Genomic DNA, 22,384 nt, shown 5'->3' with positions numbered 1-22,384 from the left:
CTCTTTTTTAGACTGTCAGGTAATCAGCTCTCTACCAATATAGTTCCCAGTTCCTATTGGTCTAGTTGGTTCCTGATGAGAGATTCTTCCTGCAATCAATCCCCAGTGGATGAAGCCTCAGAAAATGTGTTTCCAGCCAGGCTTCCCGGTGTAATCCAGTTGCTTCCCAATTTCTCCAGTCTTGTTCCGAATTATTTTGCTTTGGGCCTTATTTAGACTGCAGACTCCACCTTCTAAACGTGCTGTCCCTAACCCAGCTATAATTGGAGGACCGATAAGTTTGGTAGCTTGTTCTAGTGAAGTCACTTCTAGAAAAAACACTGTCTCACATTGGACCACAAGGCCTTCATGGGCTGTCCAAAGGGTTTTGCAAAGTCTTGTTTTCTACCACACACCGTGTCATAAGGTTGTTTGGTCTTATACTGGAATTAAATAATTCTAATTTCTATAAATCTACTTTTTTCCTCGTTTACAAGTTTATCAATTATCTGATGCAGTGTATCTCTTTCTATGTAAATGAATGTGATTACTCGGGACTCTGTGACATTAAAAAATTCAGAGTTATAACATGCTATCCTCCAGCAGACATTCGGGTTGAATTCTAATTAGTTTTACATTGTTAGATTCAGCTCATCATTCATGTTCAGCCAGCATATTTGAAAATTCAAAGCCCTCATTGTGGCAACAAACATTTGCCCCCCTTCCCCTTTTCCCATCTAAAACACTTAAGTGCTGTTTCTCTGGAGTGACAGTTGAGATCTATACATTCTGGTTGTATCTGGAGTTCTGATAAACACTCCTTTGAAGCGTGAAGCGTGGCTCGATACGTATCTTTCACACTAGCCATATGCTTAGTTGAAAAGTCCCACCAAAATATTCCTCTGCTGTTGATCTTCTTATGGACTCTCCTGCCTTTGAAAATAGAATGCCTGGCCCATTAGTGTCACCATATTCAAACATAAACTCTTTCAAAGGCACTTGATTTATTAGTGGGATTAACCTGTTAATCTAATGGGCAGGTCTGGTTTTTGACTAGTCAGGAGGACCAATGATATGATATATGATATGATATTTTATTTATATTCCGCCCATACACAAGTGTTTCAGGGCACGACAAGGCAAGGGAGGAGTACAGTGGAGGGACAAAACAACAATCTTACTAGGCCCAGTAACATTGAGAAAACACAAGTGCAAGGGAAATGGGGGGGGTGCAAGGGGACAAATGCGGGGGGGTGCAAGGGGACGGGGAGGAAGTGGAACGTGCTGAACAGGTGAACAACAACAGGTAGTGCAGCCAGCGAGTGGAAAGTGCAAGAATAAGGCACAGACAACGATTGTCTGATAACTGCAGGAAATACACTTGGGACTAAATTCTAATTTGAAGTGATTAACATGTTTAATCAGGGTGCTCCACATATAATTTTAATGCTATAAAGGGGATACAGGCTTTATTTGAATTCTTAAGGAATTCATTACTTACCCTAATATACAAGGGTTTATTTCTCCTCAGTCCCATGGAGTGAATTTAGCAGTATGTTTAGAGTTAATTGCCAACACTAAATGATGTAATGGTGCTGTCTGCCTACATTGTTCACAAAATACTGACAGGGTAATTCATAGAATTTCGCAGAAAAGTGTCGCAAGTGGCTGGCGCAGAGTGTCCGCGTGCGATTGTCTGCGCCAGGCACGTGCGCTAAAAACGATTTCCGCGCACAGCGTATTCATGGATTTTAGGCTCCCAAACCAGCCGTGGCGCAGAGTATCGCAGCGACCCTGCAGCAGCGCCAGTAACGCCCCCAAGAACGCCCTCGCGCAAGGAAAAGCCATCAAAATCGCTAAATCATCGCAAAGGGCTGCGCTAACCCTGGACCAGTTTACAGGGCTGCCAAACAAGGAACGCAAAGCGGGTAACGTTCATATCAGGGGTACGCGGGAAGTTTTACACGCGATTAGCCAGGGTACGTGTATTACAGGGGTACGCGGGAAGTTTAACACGCGATTGGCCAGGGTACGTGTATTAGAGGGGTACGCGTGAAGTTTTACACGCGATTAGCCAGGGCACGTGTATTACAGGGGTACGCAGGAATTATCACACGCGATTTGGCTGGGTAGGTGTATTACAGGGGTACACGGGAAGTTTTACACGCGATTTGGCTGGGTACGTGTATTACAGGGGTGCGCTGGAATTATCACACGCGATTTGGCCAGGTACGTGTATTACAGGGGTGCGCAGGAATTATCACACGCGATTTGGCTGGGTACGTGTATTACAGGGGTGCGTGGGAAGTTACACACGCGATTAGGCTGGGTGGGTCCTCACAGGTGTTCCCTGTACACCCTCCACGGCCCCTGCAGGCAGCCCACAAAACAGGGGAGTACCCTGCACACCTGCTCATGTCCCCCTGCACCCCCACCCCCCAGCCACCAGGGGCACCCTCCACCAGGCCCCCACCCATGTCTACCACCACCCCCACCCCCCAGCCACCAGGGGCAGCCTCCACCAGGCCCCCACCCATGTCTACCACCACCCCCGCCCCCCAGCCACCAGAGGCAGCCTCCACCAGGCCCCCACCCATGTCCCCCTGCACCCCCACCCCCCAGCCACCAGGGGCAGCCTCCACCAGGCCCCCACTCATGTCTCCCTGCACCCCCATCCCCCAGCCACCAGGGGCAGCCTCCACAAGGCCCCCACTCATGTCTACCACCCCACCCCCACCCCCCAGCAGTGCAGGGGCACCCTCCACCAGGCCCCCACTCATGTCTCCCACCACCCCCACCCCCCAGCCACCAGGGGCAGCCTCCACCAGACCCCCACTCATGTCTCCCACCACCCCACCCCCCAGCCACCAGGGGCAGCCTCCACCAGGCCCCCACTCATGTCTCCCACCACTCCACCCCCCAGCAGTGCAGGGGCACCCTCCACCAGGCCCCCACTCATGTCCCCTATCACCCCCACCCCCCAGCCACCAGGGGCACCCTCCACCAGGCCCCCACCCATGTCTACCACCACCCCCACCCCCCAGCCACCAGGGGAAGCCTCCACCAGGCCCCCACTCATGTCCCCTATCACCCCCACCCCCCAGCATTGTGGGGCACCTGCCAGCAGGCCCCAACCCATGTCACCCACCACCCCCACCCCCCAGCAGTGCAGGGGCAGCCTCCACCAGGCCCCCACTCATGTCTCCCACCACCCCCACCCCCCAGCCACCAGGGGCAGCCTCCACCAGGCACCCACTCATGTCTCCCACCACCCCACCCCCCAGCCACCAGGGGCACCCTCCACCAGTCCCCCACTCATGCCCGACTCATGTCTCCCACCACCCCCACCCCCAAGCAGTGCAGGGGCAGCCTCCACCAGGCCCCCACTCATGTCTCCCACCACCCCACCCCCCAGCAGTGCAGGGGCACCCTCCACCAGGCCCCCACTCATGTCCCCTATCACCCCCACCCCCCAGCCACCAGGGGCACCCTCCACCAGGCCCCCACCCATGTCTACCACCACCCCCACCCCCAAGCCACCAGGGGAAGCCTCCACCAGGCCCCCACTCATGTCCCCTATCACCCCCACCCCCCAGCACTGTGGGGCACCTGCCAGCAGGCCCCAACCCATGTCACCCACCACCCCCACCCCCCAGCAGTACAGGGGCAGCCTCCACCAGGCCCCCACTCATGTCTCCCACCACCCCCACCCCCCAGCCACCAGGGGCAGCCTCCACCAGGCCCCCACTCATGTCTCCCACCACCCCACCCCCCAGCCACCAGGGGCAGCCTCCACCAGGCCCCCACTCATGTCTCCCTGCACCCCCATACCCCAGCCACCAGGGGCAGCCTCCACCAGGCCCCCACTCATGTCTCCCACCACCCCCACCCCGCAGCCACCAGGGGCAGCCTCCACCAGGCCCCCACTCATGTCTCCCACCACCCCCACCCACCAGCCTCCAGGGGCAGCCTCCACCAGGCCCCCACTCATGTCTCCCTGCACCCCCATCCCCCAGCCACCAGGGGCAGCCTCCACCAGGCCCCCACTCATGTCCCCCTGCACCCCCACCCCCCAGCCACCAGGGGCAGCCTCCACCAGGCCCCCACTCATGTGTCCCTGCACCCCCATCCCCCAGCCACCAGGGGCAGCCTCCACCAGGCCCCCACTCATGTCCCCTATCACCCCCACCCCTCAGCCACCAGGGGAAGCCTCCACCAGGCGCCCACCCATGTCCCCCTGCACCCCCACCCCCCAGCCACCAGGGGAAGCCTCCACCTGGCCCCCACCCATGTCTACCACCCTTCCCACCCCCCAGCAGTGCAGGGGCACCCTCCACCAGGCCCCCACTCATGTCTCCCACCACCCCCACCCCCCAGCCACCAGGGGCAGCCTCCACCAGGCCCCCACTCATGTCTCCCACCACCCCACCCCCCAGCCACCAGGGGCAGCCTCCACCAGGCCCCCACTCATGTCTCCCTGCACCCCCATACCCCAGCCACCAGGGGCAGCCTCCACCAGGCCCCCACTCATGTCTCCCACCACCCCCACCCCCCAGCCACCAGGGGCAGCCTCCACCAGGCCCCCACTCATGTCTCCCACCACCCCCACCCACCAGCCTCCAGCGGCAGCCTCCACCAGGCCCCCACTCATGTCTCCCTGCACCCCCATCCCCCAGCCACCAGGGGCAGCCTCCACCAGGCCCCCACTCATGTCCCCCTGCACCCCCACCCCCCAGCCACCAGGGGCAGCCTCCACCAGGCCCCCACTCATGTCTCCCACCACCCCCACCCCCCAGCCACCAGGGGCAGCCTCCACCAGGCCCCCACTCATGTCTCCCACCACCCCCACCCACCAGCCTCCAGGGGCAGCCTCCACCAGGCCCCCACTCATGTCCCCCTGCACCCCCATACCCCAGCCACCAGGGGCAGCCTCCACCAGGCCCCCACTCATGTCTCCCACCACCCCCACCCCCCAGCCACCAGGGGCAGCCTCCACCAGGCCCCCACTCATGTCTCCCACCACCCCCACCCACCAGCCTCCAGGGGCAGCCTCCACCAGGCCCCCACTCATGTCTCCCTGCACCCCCATCCCCCAGCCACCAGGGGCAGCCTCCACCAGGCCCCCACTCATGTCCCCCTGCACCCCCACCCCCCAGCCACCAGGGGCAGCCTCCACCAGGCCCCCACTCATGTCTCCCTGCACCCCGATCCCCCAGCCACCAGGGGCAGCCTCAACCAGGCCCCCACTCATGTCTCCCTGCACCCCCATACCCCAGCCACCAGGGGCACCCTCCACCAGGCCCCCACCCATGTCTACCACCACCCCCACCCCCCAGCCACCAGGGGAAGCCTCCACCAGGCGCCCACCCATGTCCCCCTGCACCCCCACCCCCCAGCCACCAGGGAAAGCCTCCACCAGGCCCTCACCCATGTCACCCACCACCCCCACCCCCCAGCAGTGCAGGGGCAGCCTCCACCAGGCCCCCACTCATGTCTCCCACCACCCCCACCCCCCAGCCACCAGGGGCAGCCTCCACCAGGCCCCCACTCATGTCTCCCACCATCCCACCCCCCAGCCACCAGGGGCAGCCTCCACCAGGCCCCCACTCATGTCTCCCTGCACCCCCATACCCCAGCCACCAGGGGCAGCCTCCACCAGGCCCCCACTCATGTCTCCCACCACCCCCACCCCCCAGCCACCAGGGGCAGCCTCCACCAGGCCCCCACTCATGTCTCCCACCACCCCCACCCACCAGCCTCCAGGGGCAGCCTCCACCAGGCCCCCACTCATGTCTCCCTGCACCCCCATCCCCCAGCCACCAGGGGCAGCCTCCACCAGGCCCCCACTCATGTCCCCCTGCACCCCCACCCCCCAGCCACCAGGGGCAGCCTCCACCAGGCCCCCACTCATGTCTCCCTGCACCCCCGCCCCCAGCCACCAGGGGCAGCCTCCACCATGGCCCTCACTCATGTCTCCCTGCACCCCCATACCCCAGCCACCAGGGGCACCCTCCACCAGGCCCCCACCCATGTCTACCACCACCCCCACCCCCCAGCCACCAGGGGAAGCCTCCACCAGGCGCCCACCCATGTCCCCCTGCACCCCCACCCCCCAGCCACCAGGGGAAGCCTCCACCAGGCCCCCACCCATGTCACCCACCACCCCCACCCCCCAGCAGTGCAGGGGCAGCCTCCACCAGGCCCCCACTCATGTCTCCCACCACCCCCACCCCCCAGCCACCAGGGGCAGCCTCCACCAGGCCCCCACTCATGTCTCCCACCACCCCACCCCCCAGCCACCAGGGACAGCCTCCACCAGGCCCCCACCCATGTCTCCCTGAACCCCCATACCCCAGCCACCAGGGGCAGCCTCCACCAGGCCCCCACTCATGTCTCCCACCACCCCCACCCCCCAGCCACCAGGGGCAGCCTCCACCAGGCCCCCACTCATGTCTCCCACCACCCCCACCCACCAGCCTCCAGGGGCAGCCTCCACCAGGCCCCCACTCATGTCTCCCTGCACCCCCATCCCCCAGCCACCAGGGGCAGCCTCCACCAGGCCCCCACTCATGTCCCTCTGCACCCCCACCCCCCAGCCACCAGGGGCAGCCTCCACCAGGCCCCCACTCATGTCTCCCTGCACCCCCATCCCCCAGCCACCAGGGGCAGCCTCCACCAGGCCCCCACTCATGTCCCCTATCACCCCCACCCCCCAGCCACCAGGGGAAGCCTCCACCAGGCGCCCACCCATGTCCCCCTGCACCCCCACCCCCCAGCCACCAGGGGCACCCTCCACCAGGCCCCCACCCATGTCTACCACCACCCCCACCCCCCAGCCACCAGGGGAAGCCTCCACCAGGCCCCCACTCATGTCCCCTATCACCCCCACCCCCCAGCATTGTGGGGCACCTGCCAGCAGGCCCCAACCCATGTCACCCACCACCCCCACCCCCCAGCAGTGCAGGGGCAGCCTCCACCAGGCCCCCACTCATGTCTCCCACCACCCCCACCCCCCAGCCACCAGGGGCAGCCTCCACCAGGCACCCACTCATGTCTCCCACCACCCCACCCCCCAGCCACCAGGGGCACCCTCCACCAGTCCCCCACTCATGCCCGACTCATGTCTCCCACCACCCCCACCCCCAAGCAGTGCAGGGGCAGCCTCCACCAGGCCCCCACTCATGTCTCCCACCACCCCACCCCCCAGCAGTGCAGGGGCACCCTCCACCAGGCCCCCACTCATGTCCCCTATCACCCCCACCCCCCAGCCACCAGGGGCACCCTCCACCAGGCCCCCACCCATGTCTACCACCACCCCCACCCCCAAGCCACCAGGGGAAGCCTCCACCAGGCCCCCACTCATGTCCCCTATCACCCCCACCCCCCAGCACTGTGGGGCACCTGCCAGCAGGCCCCAACCCATGTCACCCACCACCCCCACCCCCCAGCAGTACAGGGGCAGCCTCCACCAGGCCCCCACTCATGTCTCCCACCACCCCCACCCCCCAGCCACCAGGGGCAGCCTCCACCAGGCCCCCACTCATGTCTCCCACCACCCCACCCCCCAGCCACCAGGGGCAGCCTCCACCAGGCCCCCACTCATGTCTCCCTGCACCCCCATACCCCAGCCACCAGGGGCAGCCTCCACCAGGCCCCCACTCATGTCTCCCACCACCCCCACCCCGCAGCCACCAGGGGCAGCCTCCACCAGGCCCCCACTCATGTCTCCCACCACCCCCACCCACCAGCCTCCAGGGGCAGCCTCCACCAGGCCCCCACTCATGTCTCCCTGCACCCCCATCCCCCAGCCACCAGGGGCAGCCTCCACCAGGCCCCCACTCATGTCCCCCTGCACCCCCACCCCCCAGCCACCAGGGGCAGCCTCCACCAGGCCCCCACTCATGTCTCCCTGCACCCCCATCCCCCAGCCACCAGGGGCAGCCTCCACCAGGCCCCCACTCATGTCCCCTATCACCCCCACCCCCCAGCCACCAGGGGAAGCCTCCACCAGGCGCCCACCCATGTCCCCCTGCACCCCCACCCCCCAGCCACCAGGGGAAGCCTCCACCTGGCCCCCACCCATGTCTACCACCCTTCCCACCCCCCAGCAGTGCAGGGGCACCCTCCACCAGGCCCCCACTCATGTCTCCCACCACCCCCACCCCCCAGCCACCAGGGGCAGCCTCCACCAGGCCCCCACTCATGTCTCCCACCACCCCACCCCCCAGCCACCAGGGGCAGCCTCCACCAGGCCCCCACTCATGTCTCCCTGCACCCCCATACCCCAGCCACCAGGGGCAGCCTCCACCAGGCCCCCACTCATGTCTCCCACCACCCCCACCCCCCAGCCACCAGGGGCAGCCTCCACCAGGCCCCCACTCATGTCTCCCACCACCCCCACCCACCAGCCTCCAGCGGCAGCCTCCACCAGGCCCCCACTCATGTCTCCCTGCACCCCCATCCCCCAGCCACCAGGGGCAGCCTCCACCAGGCCCCCACTCATGTCCCCCTGCACCCCCACCCCCCAGCCACCAGGGGCAGCCTCCACCAGGCCCCCACTCATGTCTCCCACCACCCCCACCCCCCAGCCACCAGGGGCAGCCTCCACCAGGCCCCCACTCATGTCTCCCACCACCCCCACCCACCAGCCTCCAGGGGCAGCCTCCACCAGGCCCCCACTCATGTCCCCCTGCACCCCCATACCCCAGCCACCAGGGGCAGCCTCCACCAGGCCCCCACTCATGTCTCCCACCACCCCCACCCCCCAGCCACCAGGGGCAGCCTCCACCAGGCCCCCACTCATGTCTCCCACCACCCCCACCCACCAGCCTCCAGGGGCAGCCTCCACCAGGCCCCCACTCATGTCTCCCTGCACCCCCATCCCCCAGCCACCAGGGGCAGCCTCCACCAGGCCCCCACTCATGTCACCCTGCACCCCCACCCCCCAGCCACCAGGGGCAGCCTCCACCAGGCCCCCACTCATGTCTCCCTGCACCCCGATCCCCCAGCCACCAGGGGCAGCCTCAACCAGGCCCCCACTCATGTCTCCCTGCACCCCCATACCCCAGCCACCAGGGGCACCCTCCACCAGGCCCCCACCCATGTCTACCACCACCCCCACCCCCCAGCCACCAGGGGAAGCCTCCACCAGGCGCCCACCCATGTCCCCCTGCACCCCCACCCCCCAGCCACCAGGGAAAGCCTCCACCAGGCCCTCACCCATGTCACCCACCACCCCCACCCCCCAGCAGTGCAGGGGCAGCCTCCACCAGGCCCCCACTCATGTCTCCCACCACCCCCACCCCCCAGCCACCAGGGGCAGCCTCCACCAGGCCCCCACTCATGTCTCCCACCACCCCACCCCCCAGCCACCAGGGGCAGCCTCCACCAGGCCCCCACTCATGTCTCCCTGCACCCCCATACCCCAGCCACCAGGGGCAGCCTCCACCAGGCCCCCACTCATGTCTCCCACCACCCCCACCCCCCAGCCACCAGGGGCAGCCTCCACCAGGCCCCCACTCATGTCTCCCACCACCCCCACCCACCAGCCTCCAGGGGCAGCCTCCACCAGGCCCCCACTCATGTCTCCCTGCACCCCCATCCCCCAGCCACCAGGGGCAGCCTCCACCAGGCCCCCACTCATGTCCCCCTGCACCCCCACCCCCCAGCCACCAGGGGCAGCCTCCACCAGGCCCCCACTCATGTCTCCCTGCACCCCCGCCCCCAGCCACCAGGGGCAGCCTCCACCATGGCCCTCACTCATGTCTCCCTGCACCCCCATACCCCAGCCACCAGGGGCACCCTCCACCAGGCCCCCACCCATGTCTACCACCACCCCCACCCCCCAGCCACCAGGGGAAGCCTCCACCAGGCGCCCACCCATGTCCCCCTGCACCCCCACCCCCCAGCCACCAGGGGAAGCCTCCACCAGGCCCCCACCCATGTCACCCACCACCCCCACCCCCCAGCAGTGCAGGGGCAGCCTCCACCAGGCCCCCACTCATGTCTCCCACCACCCCCACCCCCCAGCCACCAGGGGCAGCCTCCACCAGGCCCCCACTCATGTCTCCCACCACCCCACCCCCCAGCCACCAGGGGCAGCCTCCACCAGGCCCCCACCCATGTCTCCCTGAACCCCCATACCCCAGCCACCAGGGGCAGCCTCCACCAGGCCCCCACTCATGTCTCCCACCACCCCCACCCCCCAGCCACCAGGGGCAGCCTCCACCAGGCCCCCACTCATGTCTCCCACCACCCCCACCCACCAGCCTCCAGGGGCAGCCTCCACCAGGCCCCCACTCATGTCTCCCTGCACCCCCATCCCCCAGCCACCAGGGGCAGCCTCCACCAGGCCCCCACTCATGTCCCCCTGCACCCCCACCCCCCAGCCACCAGGGGCAGCCTCCACCAGGCCCCCACTCATGTCTCCCTGCACCCCCATCCCCCAGCCACCAGGGGCAGCCTCCACCAGGCCCCCACTCATGTCCCCTATCACCCCCACCCCCCAGCCACCAGGGGAAGCCTCCACCAGGCGCCCACCCATGTCCCCCTGCACCCCAACCCCCCAGCCACCAGGGGAAGCCTCCACCAGGCCCCCACCCATGTCTACCACCCTTCCCACCCCCCAGCAGTGCAGGGGCACCCTCCACCAGGCCCCCACTCATGTCTCCCAGCGTGCTACGTGTATTTCAGGGGTGCGCGGGAAGTCCCACTCGCGAATAGCCTGGGCGCATGTATTTCAGGGGTGCGCGGGAAGTTCCACATGCGAATAGCCTGGGTGCATGCATTTCAGGGGTGCGCGGGAAGTTTTACACGCGACTTCAGCAGGGTACGTGTATTTCAGGTATGCGCGGGAATTCTCACAGCGATTTGGCTTGGTACGTGTATTACAGGGGTGCGTGGGAAGTTGCACACGCGATTAGGCTGGGTGGGTCCTCACAGGTGTTCCCTGTACACCCTCCACGGCCCCTGCAGGCAGCCCACAAAACAGGGGACTACCCTGCACACCTGCTCATGTCACCCACCACCCCCATCCCCCACCATCCAGGGGCACCCTCCACCAGGCCCCCACTCATGCCCGACTCATGTCTCCCACCACCCCCCCCCAGCACTGTGGGGCACCTGCCAGCAGGCCCCAACCCATGTCACCCACCACCCCCACCCCCCAGCAGTGCAGGGGCAGCCTCCACCAGGCCCCCATCCATGTCTCCCACCTCCCCCACCCCCCAGCAGTGCAGGGGCAGCCCCCACCAGGCCCCCACTCATGTCCCCTATCACCCCCACCCCCCCAGTCACCAGGGGCAGCCCCCACCAGGCCCCCACTCATGTCCCCTATCACCCCCACCCCCCAGTCACCAGGGGCAGCCCCCACCAGGCCCCCACTCATGTCCCCTATCACCCCCACCCCCCAGCAGTGCAGGGGCAGCAGGCAGTCAGGCAGCAGCAGGTGGGAGCGTGCTCGGGCTCTGGGGGGCAGTAGTTCGGCCTTCCGGGCAGGAGCGTGGTATTCCGTGTGCGTACGCGTGGCCAGCTTGGTACGGAGTGATTTTGCACGTGAAAATCCTGCACGTCAGCGTGAAAACTGAGGAAAGGCCCTCAGCGCGTAAGCGCGTCTGTGACGTGACCCGCACAGGTGTTTCCCACACAGCACGTGATGACAGAGCACACGTGGAAAGACTGCACGTCAGAGTGTAATCGCGTGTGATTGGTGGAAATGGCCCTACACGCAGAAGTGACAAAGCTTGTGATTGGTGGAAATGGCCCTACACGCAGAAGTGACAAAGCGTGTGATTGGTGGAAATGGCCCTACACGCAGAAGTGACAAAGCGTGTAATTGGTGGAAATGGCCCTACACGCAGAAGTGACAAAGCATGTAATAGGTGGAAATGGCCCTAGCGCGTACACGCCGCGTAAGTGACGCTGGACGTGTGGGCCTGTATAAAAGGTACGTGTAGAACACGTTTTCTTTGTACGTGCTTTTCGTGGAGAGCGAGTGGGTGAATTCTGTACTTCTTGTCGTTTCACACGCGATTTACTTCACGGCGTTTCAAGTTCGTATTCCCTGTTACCTCTGACAGCTTTTTCTCTTTTTTCTCTTTTACTGGTTTACCTGAGCCTGTTCCCTCAAACAGTGTTCCCTTCTACTGTTGTCCTGTCTCCTCAGACAGCGGATAAATCTTCTTTTGGCGGGGGTGTTGCCAACGAAACGTGCTCCTTTTACACGCTCGTTTACCAGGCAGACGGTGAGTCACGCACGTATCTAACATCTGTGCTTGCCCCGTGTGTAGCCTACCCCTTCAGAGGTCATTCTAGGCTGCGTGTGACACACATACGTTCATTCTTGTGTTTCTGGGTGCCACAGCGTAGTGCAGGTTTTTCTTTCTGCACACGTGGTCTAGGAGGGGTTGCGTGCACGTCATCTCCCTTTTTTGGGCCTCCTGTGCGTTGCGTGACCCGTCATCTTTCCCCAGGGGTTACATTCAGCCTTGCTAGAGCACTAGGGTACAATTACCATCTGGTACCCAACCCCTTTGACCCCCAATTGCCCAGGACAATAGTCTACATCCACTCCCATACGCACATTAACATCAGTGCCATGGCTGGGAGGCGAGGATTCCGTAAGGGTGGCAAAGGTGGAAGAGCCACAAGTGGTGGCCGTGGTGGATCCGGTAGGGGACGTGGTCGTAACTTGCAGGGTGAGCCTGTCCCCCCATGTGTGGAGGACCAGTCACGGGCACCCATAATCCCCCCCCCGTCCCCCCCTCCCATTGAGGCTGATGTGGCTGACACCATCCATGCTCAGCCCTTGTTGGACCAGCCCATTGTGGCACCAGACCTGGCTGACTCCATGGCTGACTTCCAGGTCAGCAGGGCTACGACACGTGCGCTGGTGCACGTTGATGCCATCATGCCACGTGGATCTGGGGCAGCAAGGTCATCTGCTGCACCAAGGAGGCAGGGCGGAGAGGCTGCAGGGGCAGCTGCGGCTCCATCCACCCCAGCCCTCACACACCCAGCCAGGACAGTGTCGGTCCTAGTCCATGCTGCTGACATTCCCCCTGACACCATCACACTAGAGCCAATGCCTGCACCAACTCCCATGCTGAGTGTGCAATCCCACACTCCTGATACAGAGTCCACCAGGGCTCCTGCCCCTAGTGTCCAGAGCGGCGCAGGACACTCAGGATCACCACCACCTTCCAAGCGGAAGAGGAAGAGTGCTCGTCCGGCACAGGCTGATGCCCCAGACACGGCTACACAGTCCGGCCCGTCCAGGAAGCCCAGCTTCACGGATGACGAACTGAATGCACTTGTCGAGTATGTGTCCGGACATGACAACGAGATGGTCATTGTTGCAGGATCCAAGACCACACCTGCACAACGCCAGGCACACTGGCAGACCGTTGCGGACATCGTAAGTGCCCTTGGAATCGTGAGGCGCACAGCCAATGATTGCTATAAGCGCTGGAATGACCTAAAGCGCAGGGCAAAGAGTAAGCTGGCCTCAAGTCATGCCGCAACTCTAGTGACTGGAGGTGGGTCTCCAGTAGTAGACATGGAACTCACTCCACATGAGTCAGTCGCTGGGACCTACGTCACGGAGGAACAGATCCAAGGCATGGGAGATCTGGCTGATTAAGAGGCATTGTCCGGTGAGTGCACATGCATGTGTGTGTCATCCATGTGCATGGTGTGTGTGTGAGGGCTTCTGTTCGGGTGCCAGGTGAGAGTGTGTGCGCCTGAGTCGTATGGGTCAGCCATGTGCTTCATGCAATCCTTCCTGCGCAGCTGCATTTGGCCATAGCAGTATCCCTTCTGCCAACAGTAGACATCTAGCCCAACTGCACGCCAGTTGCCCTTGAAGTGTCACCTTGCCACAACATATTTGCTTCTTTTTCACTGTTCATTCAGTCAGTTTGTTTGCATTCCACCACTTTCACTAGGCATGTCGCTGTCCACTAGTCACATGTCTGACATGGGTATGGTAAAGTGGAGTGACTTTGTTACCTGGATATCATTTGTACACACATGTCCCTGTGCAATTGGACCATTTCAGACTGGCAGCTCCAGGTGAAAAATCTGACCTGTTAGAATTAGAAAAGCAATTACATGCGGGAACTGGACTGAATGAATAGGTGCTGCCCTCCTCTCCATCTTCACTCAATAGCAATGGTACATGCCATCTGTGTGATGGCATGTGTGTTTCACCTGCCAATCACAGGCCAATGTGTGATGCCACTGCCAGGCAGCATGCAGAAAATGTGTTCATCTTCCATCTTGGTGTCATCAGTGTGTGCCATTTGCCTGCACTTCATACGCCGTGAGGGTGCATGCATGGGAGGGTTTTAGTCATGTGGGACATGTGTCAATCAAGTACTGGTTCTCTTGCTTCTCAGCCCTCAATGTGTGCCATGGTGCTAATGCCTGTTTCCATTTCTTTGTTTTCATGTCTTTGCAGGGGAAGACGCACCTGATACTGCTGGGGTTGTGGAGATGGTGCAGACCCAGGAGGGGTCCGAGGGCCGACCAACCACCAGTGAGGGACGTGGTGTGGTGGTGGGGGAGAACCCACAAGTGCTGCAGGTCGTGCTCTCAAGGGGTGTCTCTGGCTGCACCTCCCCCGAGCTGTACTCAGGTGTTGATTCGGATGAGACCTACGTGCCGTCGCAGGTGAGTGTTCCAGGGAGGGATTCTGTTCTGTCTCACCCACCTGCACCAGGGTCAGAACCCTCCATGGGGATGTCAGTGTTGGCAGCTACGCCTTCGGTGGTTACGGATGCAGGGTCACACTCCGCGACATCTGATCCTGTTCCTGGGCCAGCAGATCAGAGGGGGAATGCAGTCCTGCAGCCTCAGGCAGTGCCGGCACAGCAAGGCGCAGTTCGCCTTGCCCCAGACAGGTGTGGTGCCCGCCGACGTGGTGGCCGTACGCCACCCGGCAATACCGCATGGGAGCAATCCATTTACGGTATGGCTACCCAAAGGCTGCATCATCCGAGATGATGGCTCAGGCCATGGATAGGGTGGCCACTTCCATTGTCCCCCCAGAAAGGCTGATGGAGCGACTAGAGCAGGCAACTGACTCCATCTGCCAGTCACACAGGGAGGACATGTTGGGGTCCAAAAGGGACAGGCGGGCGGCACTGGCGACTCTGCAGGAGGCCATCTCCATTGAGTCCCAGGGCCACAGGGAAGCCCTGAGGCAGGAGCTCCTTCACCTCAGGACGACTCTTGTTGAGCTTGAGGCTTCAACACACCAAAGGACAGAACAGCAGCTGGAGCGTCTCACCCGTACGCTCTCAGCTGAGATGCAGGCAACGAGGGCGGAGGTCCGGGCATCCCGTGAGTTGTTGCATGGGGACCTCCGCACACTCATCCTCCAGAACCAGACCTACCACACCCGCATGCTTGCAGCCATGGAGGAGCAGACTAGGGCCTTGCGTGGGCTGCCTCCCATAGTGCAACCACCTCCGGATGCAGCTGCACTGGGTGATAATAGCGACAGCAGTGATACTCCCACAATAGGGTAGCCGTGTGGGCCATGAGCCCATGGAGGTGTTTTATCTTCCCAGGATCCACGCAGGTGGGTTCTGGTGTGCATCCTGTCCTCGGACCTCCTGGGTGGCCTCCCCAACCCCCCCGGGCCCGTCAATGGCCATTTTTGATTGTTTCTTATTTTTATTTTTATTTTGATTTCTTTTATTCCCAATTTTTTTGGGACGATCTGTTGGCTTCCGTGGTTCCTGTGGGCATACGCTGCATTGTGGCTGGGCACATGCAGGCTTGTAATGTATTTGGTTCAGATGCTTGGGTTTGAGTCACACACACCCCTCCTGCTTCCCGTTTCCATGGGCTTGCAAAGGGTGTGCCCAAGTGACAGTGAATTACACAGTGACGTTGGACTCCCATGAGCTGTGTGGGCAGTCTGTAGTCAATACTGTGTATACATTCCTAGTGCATATTGCTGTTGTGTTGTACACTGCATGTTGCATTGATGTGTAACTCTTCTTCTGTGTCTACCTCCCAATTTGCAGGTCCCTTCCTCATGTCCACACAAGGACCTCTAGTCTGGAGATGGGGTCCATGTTGGCAGCAGTGCACCTACAACTCTACATGGCGACAACACTGCACAGTTGGTAGTGGTGGGAGTGCAGGCATTTCCAGGTGGTGAGACTACTAATATGTAACATTTGTGATGTCATGTTAATGGTACTACGTGCTCAAGTATGTTGTTGGTCCGGCATTGCTGTGAGCATTTCAGGTGTTGCAGGTTTCTAATAGTGCCACTGTACATAGTGAGACTGATGTCATGTTGTGGGGATTACTTTGTTTACCTGCAATTAGCATGACATGGCACGGTGTGTCGTGTGGCGGTGCTGGGGTTGGGTTGGCTGACATGGCACTGTCCTCTTGTTGCATTTTGCAAGTGGGTATTCATTTTAGCTGCTTCAATGTGTAACTTCACAAAACTGCATTGGTGGTGTCTGTGTGGGTAGGGATGCACACATTGTGACACTTCCAGGTGAACAATCTCAGGCTGACATGGTATTCCCGGTTCATTCTCCAGACATTCAGGATCAGTGTCAGGTTGAGTCATCATTGATTGTCAGATGGAATGTGCCAGGGCAGTGTGCATTCCACAGGGGTGTGATTTCTATGTGAAGTAATTAGCCACTAGCTGTGTACGGGCTGCCTCCCCCGTGCCCTTTCCCCTCCCATGCGCAGCGGCTGTGCATGTGGTTGGGGATGTGGGGCCACCACCATGTCCACGGCCAGGCCCCGGCGTGTTGCAACGTTGTGCAGGACACATGCTGCCACTATGATCCTGCACACTACTGGGGGAGCGTATAACAGCTGCCCGCCAGAACGGTCAAGGGAGCGAAAGCGTGACTTTAGCACTCCGAATGTGCGCTCCACTATGCCCCTGGTTGTAATGTGGGCTGTGTTATATCTTACCTGGGGTGGCGTGGTGGGGTTCCGAATTGGCGTCATCATGTGGGGGCTGAGAGGGTAGGCACTGTCCCCTGTGGAGGTGGTGATTGGTATCATTGGTGGGGTTGTGACCTTGCTCAGTATCCAACATGCATGCATGTGCAGTGGCATACATACTCACCAAGCAGCCATGTATCGCCATGCCGCCCAGCTTCTAGGTCCCGGCTTAGGGTGGACATTCGGTAAATGAAGCTGTCGTGGGTGGAGCCGGGATAGTTGGCATATACTGAGGTGATGATTCCCTTGGCATTACATGCTACCTGCACGTTGATGGAATGCCAGTGCTTGCGGTTCCTATAGATGTGCTCAGATGCCCTGGGGGGACGTAGAGCCACATGGGTGCAGTCGATGGCACCTAGCACTTTGGGGAATCGTGCCACAGCGTAAAAATCCAGGGCGGCAGCATGCCTTTCTGCAGGTGTTCTGGGCAGGTATATGTGCCTGCGGACTGATGGGCGTGCAGTGATGATGTTCAAGACCTGGTGTAGGCAGCGTGACTGGGTGGCCTGTGACACCCCACCCACTATGGCACTTGTCCGCTGAAATGATCCAGTGGCTAAGAAGTGCAGTACATTGAGGACCTTCTCCAGGGGGCTGAGTGCTTGGGAGCACAGGGTGGGTGATGTGAGGTCATCCTCCCACTCACTCACCAGGTCCAGTATAATGTGTGGTGGAAACCTGTACCTCCCATACACCTGGTCATCAGGCATCCCGAAAAGGCTGGTTCTGGGTGTGAATATTGTGGCCCTGACTATCCTCCTCCTCCTCCTTTGGTAGCCCACTGCCACTGCTGCTAGGAACGGTATGTTCATCCTGGCGTCTGAGCTTGTTATTGTTAAAGTCCGCAAATTTATGCTTTGCGCGTGTTCTAGGCGAGCGTGTGACCCGCGCACCCCTGGAATCCAGTTCCCAGTCCAATAGCGTGTGGAAATTCACACGCACCACGGGATACAGCGTGTGACCCGCGCTCCCCTGGAATCCAGTTCCCAGTCCAATAGCGTGTGGAAATTCACACGCACCACGGGATACAGCGTGTGACCCGCGCACCCCTGGAATCCAGTTCCCAGTCCAATAGCGTGTGGAAATTCACACGCACCACGGGATACAGCGTGTGACCCGCGCACCCCTGGAATCCAGTTCCCAGTCCAATAGCGTGTGGAAATTCACACGCACCACGGGATACAGCGTGTGACCCGCGCGCACCCCTGGAATCCAGTTCCCAGTCCAATAGCGTGTGGAAATTCACACGCACCACGGGATACAGCGTGTGACCCGCGCACCCCTGGAATCCAGTTCCCAGTCCAATAGCGTGTGGAAATTCACACGCACCACGGGATACAGCGTGTGACCCGCGCGCACCCCTGGAATCCAGTTCCCAGTCCAATAGCGTGTGGAAATTCACACGCACCACGGGATACAGGTTCGCTGACGTACTTGCGTGTGTAAGTGCCCGCGCACCCATTAAATACACGTACATAGGCCAATCGCGTGTATGCGCACTTTTGTCCAATTACACGCGATGACACTCTGACGTGCAGTATCTCCACGTGTGCCCCGTCATCACGTGCTGAGTGGGGAACACCCGTGCGGGTCACGTCACAGACGCGCTTACGCACTGAGGGACTCTGGTCCAATAGAATCGCGTATGCGTGCTGACGCGCTTACGCGCTAAGGGCCTTTCCTCGGATTTCACGCTGACGTGCAGGATTTTCACGTGCCAAATCACTCCGTATCAAGCTGGCCACGCGAAAACACACGGAAGACCACGCTCCTGCCCAGAAGGCCAAGTTACTGCCGCCCAGTGCCCCGAGCAGCTTCCCAAGTGCCATCTGCTGCTGCCTGCCTGCCTGCCTGCCTGCTGCCACCGTGCCCTGCCATTTGGTGCCTGCACATCAGCCATCTGCAGGGGTCCAGTTGCTGTGTCCACCCCTGCTGGAACTGAAGACTCCCGACTGGGATTACATCGCTCCACAGCCCAGCCCCAGGACCCAGTTGCCCACCCACACCTGCCTCTGGGGTTGCCATGTCGGGCACTTCCACATCTGGCACCAGTGGCAACCCCAGGCCAGAGGGGCAGAGGGGCACCAGCTTCACTGTCACCGAAGTTGGTGTCCTGGTGGAGCATGTCCTGGGGCAGTATGATGCCCTCTTTGGATCGTCCCGCGCCAGCAAGGAAGGACAGCAGAGGATCTGGGCCGACTGTGTGGTTGCCATCAACGCGGAGGGGGTGGCAACCCGCGACGTCCTGAAGATCAAGAAGCGCTGGGAGGACTTGAGGTCCAGGACCCTTGTGAAGGCCCGGCGCCTCGTGGAGGGGGGCCGGGGCCGCATGAGTTCCATCCAGATGAGGGTCCTGGAACGCGTACGCCCAGCGCTCCACGCCCAGATCCTTGAGAGGGAGGCCCGTCTGGAGTTGAGCGGTAAGTGTCCATGCATTACTGTGTGAGACAGGGCATGTTGCGGTGTGCTGGTTCTATGATACTTGCCTGTATGTGTGCCATAGGCCATGTATGCATGTATGTGTGCAGGGACATCATGGTAATGCATGTGCGACCAGTGATGTGTGATGCACATGGTTGTTGCATGTGTTGAAATGCCGCATGGGGAGCCCTATGCAGATTTTGAACATGAGAGCATGCCAGTCTCTGTACCGGGACATGGGTGGGGGTGAGGGATGGGTGCTGATGCCAGGTACATATATGGTAGCCATGTCTGTGTGCCTGACCTGCGTGTCTGTGACTTGTGCATGCCATGGATGCATGACACATGTGTGTGACAATGCACAGATTCAGTAAAGCAGCCAAATTACCCTTGTATCCGCTGTGTTTGGTGTGTTTGGGGCCAGATGGATGTGACTGAGGTGAAGTGTGTGCATGTGATAGGCATGAGCCATGATGCATGTGAGTTACATAACTGTGTGTGTTTTGCCTGGACTGACCCATGTGTTGTGGAGGGACATGATGGAAGTGTACTTTGACAGTGGTGCTCATCTGCTATTGCTTCCTGTCTAGGGGACCATTGTACAGTGCCCTGATGCTTGTGTTCTTTGTCTCCCTCTACGCAGCGGCTAGTGAAGAAGAGGGCGGAGACGGCGCTGTGGAGCAAGGCGGCGGGGATGCCCCCACGGCTGCAGCGGAAGGGGTGGGTGAGCCCCCACAGGGGCCTGCTACGGTGGGAGACGGTGAGGAGCCATCCAGGTTGGTGGTTTGCACAGAGGAGGAGGAGGCCGCCACTGGGGCACACATGGGGCCTGGTGGGGGCATCCCTGCTGGTGCAAGTGGTGCAGTCCAGGGCCAGGGGCAGGAGGCAGCACAGGTCACCGTGGAGGGGCCTGTGCATGTCGCTGTCCCTGACCCTGTGAGTGCACCACCATGCACCAGCAGGGATGCCCCGTCCCAGGCCTGTCCGCAGGTAGAGGGGATGTCCATGTCACCTGACTCCCCTCCACCTGCGGACGTGGGAACCCCTGGCCGTGCGGAGAAGGTCCTGATTGGGGTCGCGATGCGCATGGCTGTGATTCGTGATGCCGTGCGTGCTTCCCGGGAGGAGCACGCACGTCATCACGAAGTGCACCGTGCCGACGTGGCCCAATTGGGATCGGCCATGTTCGGGGGTTTCCTGCATGTGTTGGCCAATGTGGCGGCCCTCTCCTCCTCTGTGCATGCTATCCACCAGTCGTTCTCCTTGCCGTCTTCCAGCCCAGATGCCACCAGGGCCCCCTGTGGACCTGCCCCGACCAATGCAGCCAGCTCGGTGGGGATCCCATCCCTGCCACAGTCGGGAGTCAGAGATCCAGCAGGGGTGGACACCACAGCAACTGGACCCCAGCAGATGGAGGATGTGACGGCATCATCGGGCAGGGCACGTGCACGACGGCGTCGGTGGTTTCCATCAGCCTGGATGCCGTCGTGCTGGCACAGGCAGTTGCGTCGGAGGCAGCAGCAGGCTCAACGTGGGAGGCATCATGGCTCGGGGCCATCAACATCAGGGGTGCAGGCATCGGCCGGAGGGCAGGAGAACCCTGGAATGGGAGTGGCTTCCGTGTGGGAGCGGTTGTGCCAGCGGATAGGTGCGGAGCGGCAGCGGGCAGAGGAGGAACGGCTCACGATGGTCAGGGCGGAGAACTCCATGCGGAGGGCGCTGAGGCGGGCTGAGTGCCTCGAGGGTCTTCGCAGGGAGTTTGAGCTTGACACTGCGTTATCCCTGCGGGACCTCGGGGCCAGGGAACATGCCCGCCTCCAAGCCATTGACCAGGAGTTCGATGATGCCCTGGCCCATGACAACAACCAGTGAGCCGTCCGAATAGCCCGCTGCCTTTGTATATAGTTGTATAGTTAGGGTTAGGTTTCCTTTGTTTTTTTGATTTTTTTTTTGGTTGCGATTGGACAATGCACCACTTTTTTGTATATAGTTCAGTTTTTAGTTAGGAGTCATAGTTAGGTTTAATTTGGTTGGGCTCATGGACCCAGGATGATCTTCTTCATGGTTCTTCATTGGCTTATTTTAATTTTTCAGAATATTTTCTTGGACATTCATCTTGTTTTGTTTGATTTGCTTTGTGTTTTTTCTTATTTCATTTCCATTCTACTTGCTGTTCAATACATATTTTTTTTTAATCTTCAATGTGTCGTATCATCTCATTGCTTTCAGACATGTCATGTTGGGTGTTTTGTCATTCACTTGCAGCCATTGTGTGTTCAATTGTATTATTTAAATTGGGGGTGTAACATGTAATTGCCTTTGATATGTGGGTGGGTGTGATAGTCGGTTGGGCCTTTTGGCAGGGGAGGATGGGCATTACGGACATGATTGGGGAATGTTGGGACCCAGGTGCAGGGGGGCATGGATTGGACATGGGTGGGGGCCTGCTGGCAGGTGCCCCACAGTGCTGGGGGGGTGGGGGTGGTGGGAGACATGGGTGGGGGCCTGGTGGAGGCTGCCCCTGGTGACTGGGGGGGTGGGGGTGCTGGGAGACATGGGTGGGGGCCTGGTGGAGGGTGCCCCTGGTGGCTGGGGTGTGGGGGTGGTGGGAGACATGAGTGGGGGCCTGGTGGAGGGTGACCCTGGTGGCTGGGGGGTGGGGATGGTGGGAGACATGAGTGGGGGCCTGGTGGAGGGTGACCCTGCACTGCTGGGGTGTGGGGGTGGTGGGAGACATGAGTGGGGGCCTGGTGGAGGGTGACCCTGGTGGCTGGGGTGTGGGGGTGGTGGGAGACATGAGTGGGGACCTGGTGGAGGGTGACCCTGGTGGCTGGGGGGTGGGGGTGGTGGGAGACATGAGTGGGGGCCTGGTGGAGGGTGACCCTGCACTGCTGGGGGGTGGGGGTGGTGGGAGACATGAGTGGGGGCCTGGTGGAGGGTGACCCTGCACTGCTGGGGTGTGGGGGTGGTGGGAGACATGAGTGGGGACCTG

This window comes from Ambystoma mexicanum, chromosome 5p, assembly GCF_040938575.1.
Source record: "Ambystoma mexicanum isolate Mex_15411 chromosome 5p, UKY_AmexF1_1, whole genome shotgun sequence".
NCBI lineage: Eukaryota > Metazoa > Chordata > Amphibia > Caudata > Ambystomatidae > Ambystoma > Ambystoma mexicanum.
Note: the sequence above shows the minus strand (reverse complement) of the source record.